The sequence below is a fragment of the Chenopodium album genome, chromosome 4 (genome assembly GCF_948465745.1).
Source record: "Chenopodium album chromosome 4, dcCheAlbu1.1, whole genome shotgun sequence".
Taxonomy (NCBI): domain Eukaryota; kingdom Viridiplantae; phylum Streptophyta; class Magnoliopsida; order Caryophyllales; family Amaranthaceae; genus Chenopodium; species Chenopodium album.
The window spans coordinates 33,491,408-33,498,228 of record NC_137837.1 but is presented as its reverse complement, the minus strand read 5'-3'; positions in this window follow the sequence as shown (position 1 = coordinate 33,498,228).

The window sequence follows — 6,821 nt, the reverse complement described above, 5'->3', positions numbered from 1 at the left end:
TAAAATTTATTCCCCACAATAATACATACAAAACCAAAGCATGGAAATCAAAATAAAAACAAAGCGAGAAGACTAAGAGAAGGGAAGATAAGGGAGAAAAGAAAAGAGGAAGCGAAACTAAGTAAAAATGCTTAGAAAAAGGGCCAAACAAGTGCAAATGAGGGGAGAATCCTTAGAGAAAAAGGATAAAAGAGTGGCATAAATGCCACTCATCAAAATCCCCCACAGTTGCCTCTTGCTTGTCCTCAAGCAAGGAAATCCGAAACAAAAAGACAAACATAACAAACATAACATGACAAGGTTTTGGCAAAACCAATCAAACCTCAAGGTAATGGAATGCTCAATTTGGACTCATTTGCAAATAAATGCACCAAAGAATACTTATCTTTCTCAATTCAATGAGGGAAAACACGTTCCAAGATGCTCAAGGTTGAAAAAGACAAACCTAAGCTAAGCGCAGAGAACTAATGATTTCATTCTCCGCCTCAGCCCCAACCAAGACAGTCCGCGTTCTCTCCACTAGCTTCAATTCATCCCCTAGCTAGCTCCTCACGGTTCCTCGAGGGAACCGGAAAAAGAAAATTTTATGTGGAATCATAAGGTCATCCGACATCTTAACTATGCATACTCTCTCTATAGGGTTGAAATCTATCTCCCTCCACCGTTCTTTGACCACGCCCCTCTAGAATCCAAGGGTCTTAAGTAGGGTTGTAATGTCATGGCTAGGGGTTATGGTTGGGAAACACTTTAAAAATTTTGGTGGCAATTCCTAAGTGAAGCTTAACAGTGGCTATCTCTCAAGAACATCCTAAGAATTGAACCTATTCTTCAAACTTACAACCTTTCAAAACAAACCACACCAAATTACTTCAATCTTTTTCATTTTTTTTTTTTTTTTTTTTTTTGCTTGGTTTCATGACTTTCAACTTTCTTGCCAAGCCTTTTTGCGTACTCTTTTCATGAATAACCTTTCAAAACCTTATTTGAATCAAATTACACAACTTTCTTGCTCAATTTCAACATTATCAAACTCGAACCTCTTAAGCCAACGCTTCACTAACTACAAGGGTTAGTAGAACATAGACCGATAGGTTTGTAATATGGCTAATCCAAGAAAGGGGATATAAGGCTCAAATTGGTTAGCAAGAGGGTGAATGTAAAAATGAAAACCAAATTTGTAACAAAACACAAAGAAAACAAAGAAAAATGAGAAGAAATGCCCTCTTTCTCCTCTAGAGTCATATGGTCACGATCTTGGATGCTAGACGCCAACACAAAGATTAAGACATGCATAGTTAAGGATCCTAAGTGCCGCTCACAAGAATGATGAAGGCTAGAACAAATGACGCTCACACAGGATAAGAAATATAGCAAATACTAACCAAGGGAATCCTATCCACCATAGAGAGAAACACCATCTTACCACTTTCCCGTGAACTAGGGGTTCAAACGTCCTCAAAAGTTCTAAACCGCGCTACCTTAGCTTACAATGTGTCTAACTCAACCCAAATCATTCTCAAACCGTGCAAACCCTCATCAACTAGGAAGATAAGCATTCAAAGACACATCGAGGCAAACCAATCCAAAAGAGTGAGCAAATTACACATCAAAAATCATTTCCAATTGTCATAATTATGCTTGTAACACAGAAAGGGGAAAACAAAACAAAAGAAAGAGGAAGAAATAAAAAAAGGTTCACATACGAGGCATATAATTCAATTAAATTTCATTCGTCATACAAGTGATCATTCGATAACAACATCAACGATCCCAGGTTCCATAGAACAAACAGCAAACATCCTCGAACCATTCAACTTCTTCCTAAGCTAAACCCAAGCTAAACACCCAAGAAAAAAGAAAATAAAAGAGAGGAAAGGTCTCACCAAATGCCCCTTGAAATGAAGACAGGATAAATTATGCAATCTCACCGAGGGGGGATCGTATTGCCCTTTGACTTCCTTCGTTTCCACTTTCAAGCATCAAAAGTGGGCCAAAATGAAAGAAACGACTGAGATGAAACAAAAATAAAATAAAAAAGTTAAAAATCAAAGACAGAACTAATAATTTAAACATAATGAAGAAATAGAAATAAAAAAAAAAATAAACTAAAAGAAATTTGGATTAAGGGAAGTTTGGACTATCGGGAGTTTGGATTTTTCCTCATGGGAGCGCCATCACCTACACAAACACTTGAAAATTCATTAGCAAAAACTTATCAAAATCACAAGGGACATAATCATCACAATCAAGCAGATAAATCAACATCAAAACATGATAAGGCCAACCGAACCATGAGAGCTCCACCACCTACAATGAAATCCCTCCCACACTAGCATGATGAAAATCCTTCCCCCACACTATAAAAGAAAACATCCCTTTGCCTCTTACACACCCCCCACACAAAAACAATGCACCGTCCGCGGTGCGCCAAAGTAAAAAAGTGGGAGGGGCCAAAGGGGAGAAATAAATTACAAGGGGGGGCTAGTGGCCGGTAGGGCCGGCTTCGTCATCATCTCCATCATCCTCGGTGTCGTAAGAGAAACCGTCCGAAGGGATGTCGTGTGGGTCCCAACCACCAAAGTAACCTAGAGGCCAATTATAGTGACCTCAGAAGAGGTCTTGTGGCCATTGAAGCAACTGGTCGAAAGGGCGGGAAGCTGAAGAGGGGAAGGGTGGGTAGGTTCGACATATGGATAGTTGGGGTCACCCCTAAAATCGCTCCCCCCGGGGGCACGATAGTCGTACCCATTTTCCGTCGGGTAGTTTACTCGGGAAACACCGTGGGAGGAGGGCCCTTGCCAATAGGGCCAAGTAGGTTGTGATCCCTGCCACCCAGGGACCGGGCCTTGTTGGGTGGCCAATAGGGGTAATTTACCGGGGGGTTGACCTCACCCCTATCCACGGCCGCACCATAAAGAGCGTGGGTTTGCATAAACATACCTTGTTAGTTCTCCATTATGCTCTGCATGCCAAGTTGTATGCTCATCATTTGTTGTTCAAGGCTACTCATGCCTTGATGATGCTGCTGTTGCTAATGATGTTGTTGTTGTTGCTGTTGCTGCTGCTGTTGTTGCTACTGCTGTTGTTGCTGCTGCTATTGTTGCTGTTGTTGTTGTTGCTGTTGTTGTTGCTGCTGTTGTGGGCCGACTTCCATATTCCTTCGCCACCCAGAGAAGTGGGTAGCACACCATTATCTCGCGGAATCTTCCATACATTCCTTGTGTTCCGCTCCAGGGATGTACGGCTGGGGTATGGCAAGATACTATGGTGCTCTCTGTCAACTATCAAGGCATAAAAATTGTTGGCATCTGAAATTCCTTGGAGGAACCCCGACCTTCTCATCTGCTGTATGTCGATGAATAGATCTTTGTTGGCCCCAACTTGAGTGCACGAGGAGAAGAAGCGTTCATAGTTGAGCTTCTTGGCAATCCTTGTAATCATCCCACCGAGGGAAATTTCTCCTGTCTTTGTGGCCCGACTTGATTGCCTCGCAGCACATGAAGAACCAGTACCCCATATTGAGCCGCCCTTTCAATTCCTCCCTAGTGGCTACCCACAAAGTGAATAGCTCCTCATGCGAGAGCTTGCTCAAGTCCAGCTTGCTAAACACCGCAAACCCCAGAATGCGGTTTAGAATACGGAGCACAGGGTGGATAATATGGTTGGCCACCGAATACTTGGTGTTGAACTCTTCAAAGTCGGTAATCGTTTTCCACCATCTAATTGCATCGTAATCAGGGAAGAGGCTCAATGAAGGGTCAAGGAGGTCCGCCTTGGGGTTCAAATCCAACAATACATTAAGATAACTAAGAGTCATAGTGTGCTGGTTGTTGAACAGTTGGAAGGAAATTTGGAAGTCGTTCCCAAGAGGCTCCTTTTCAAAAGAGGCCAAGAATTCGAAGGTGGGCTGCTTATAAGTTCGGAATTGATGTTTCATGAACTCACTCCTCCCCAAGTTGTCAAGGAGAGACCTTATATCGTCGTCAATCCCCAAAGCTCTAATGGAGCGTTGATCATAGTGCCTGGAGGGATTAAACTTTCGTCCATGAAGGTCGTTAAAGAACGTAGCATGGACCTTGTTCGAGAATCTCAATCTAGGGGGAACATTAGATCCTTGAGCTTGAGTTTTTTGGGTACTCGGTTCCTCACTCCTTAAGCTGGGCTCCTTTTTGCTCTTTCTTTTTCTCATTATGTTCAAGCAATACAAATAACCCAACCAAAAGGAGAACTACCTTCGAACTCAACCAACAATTGGAAAACAACAACAACAACCCAAGTATCAACAATCTGCAAAAGGGTTAGTGCTAACAACTAACCACACAAATATAACGCCCAAGACAACAAGAATCAACAACAAAGCAGTCAATCAAAATACATTATGATAACAAGCAATTGTCATGAAAGTAGTTGCATTATCATCAATACAAACACCAAATTTCTCAACTTAATTTCATGAAAATGGCTTCCAAAACAATAGTATTAAGAACAATGTCTCCAAAATCACTAAATTTCACACTAATAACCAACAAATCCTTCACAAAGAAAACCAAAATCACGTGAAATACACTCAAGCTAATTCATGTTTAATAACTAAAAATTTTGTATAAACAAGTGAAATTAAGTAATAAAATAGCAAAATTTTGAGTTATACCACTTTGTAGAAGCTTGAACACCACTAAGAGCCTACAAGAGCACCACCTTCAATGAAGCTTGCAAACCATGAAAATGGGGGATTTTTGGGTATTTTGGAGAGAGAAAGTGGGTGAATTTGTGAGTAGAGTGAAATATTTTGATGGATTTGAAGGAAAATCAATAGAATTTGTGAGAAATGGGTGAAATTTGAAGGTTAGGGTTTTGGTTTGTGAGGAGAGAGAGGAAAGCATGAAAATTGGGTTTTGAAAATATGAGAATGAAATCAAAAAGAAGAGGGTTAAAACCCGATTTTCCTGCTTTGCGCGCCCGCAAAGGTAAGCTGCGCGCCCACACACATACCGTGCGCGCCCGCACAGAAGTCGCGCACTAGGTCACGCTAACTCTTTGTCTCGAATCTCCAATTTTGATTAAATTTGTGCGGGTTCTAACACTGAACGCGCGCCCGCACACAAACCCTGCGCGCCCGCACAGAGGTCGCAGAGCAAGTCGCGCAAACCTTCTGCTTCGAGCTTCAATTTGTGAATAAATTTGTGCGGGTTCTGACAGTGCCTGCGCGTCCGCACACTATACACTGCGCGCCCGCACAGTTGTCGCGCACAGGGTCGCACAGAGTAAATTTCGGTTTATCCTCACATCTTCGAAATAGAAAATCCTTGTTGCTTCATCATCCAAACACATATTGACCAAAAAGGTGAAAAAATAATCAAATTCAAATTCAAATTCAAAAAGGAGAAAGTGAAATCGGAATATTAAAAAAAAACAAGTATAGAAAGGAGTTAGAAACTCGGGTTGCCTCCCGAGAAGCGCTTCTTTATGAGGTCACTAGCTTGACCATGAGAAAAATTCTTCAAGTGGGAGGCTTGGGATCCAAAGGATCAAGCATTATACATTCGATGATACCAACTTCTTCCTTGCAAAAGTAATGCTTTAAACGATGACCATTAACCATAAACTTGTTACATCCGTATCTAACTCAAAGGAGCCATAAGGAGTAGTCTTTGATATCACAAAAGGACCCGACCACTTTGATTTGAGTTTATCCAGAAACAAACGAAGCCTTGAGTTGAAAAGCAAAACCTTGTCTCCAACCTTAATGTTCTTGTTTCGAATATGTTGGTCATGACACTTTTTAGTCTTCTCCTTATATAACCTTGAGCTCTCATAAGCATCATCTCTAAGCTCTTCAAGTTCATTGAGCTTAAGCAATCTCTTCTCACCGGCCAACGATAAATCCATATAGAGCTCTTTGATGGCCCACCAAGCCTTGTATTCTAACTCAACCGGCAAGTGACAAGCCTTTCCATATACTAACCTATAGGGGGTCGTGCCGATTGGAGTCTTGTATGCCGTCCTAAGAGCCCATAGCTTGTCATCAAGTTTGAGAGACCAATCTTTCCTTGATTTGTTCACCATCCTTTTATGAAGATTTTTTATTTCACGATTCGAGACCTCCACTTGTCCTAGAGTTTGAGGGTGGTAAGGTAATCCAACCTTGTGATGAACGCCGTAACTCTTGAGAAGAGCTTCAAATTTCTTTTTGGTGAAATGGTAGGCTCCATCACTAATTAGCACCCTCGTAACTCCAAACCTAGGAAAAATGATCTTCTTTAGGAGCTTAAGCACAACCTTGTGATGATTGGTAGGTGAGGGTATGGCTTCAATCCATTTTGTACCGCTACCAAGATATATAGATTCCCACAAGAAGAAACTAAAGGCCCCATAAAATCCACCCCCCAAACATCGAAGGGTTTAACTTCTAAAACAATTTTTTGGGGCATTTCGTCCCTCTTGGTAATGCCTCCGCTCCTTTGACATCTATCACATTGCACAACAAATTGGTGGGCGTCTCTATGCATCGTATGCCACCACAATAAAGATTGAGAGATTTTTGCAACTTTTTTATCAACACCACCATGCCCTCCACATGGTAGTGAGTGGAAATGCTCAAGAACACCTTGAATTTCATGATCTGGAACACACTTCCGATAAAGGCCATCTCCACATTGCTTGAATAGGTATGGGTCATTCCAAAAGTACCTTCTTACTTCCTTGAAAAACTTCTTCTTTTGTTGAGAAGTGTACTCCGGGGGAACGACTCCACACACAAGATAGTTGGCTATATCCACGTACCAAGGGGTAGAAGTTTACACCAAAGCCATGAGAGCCTC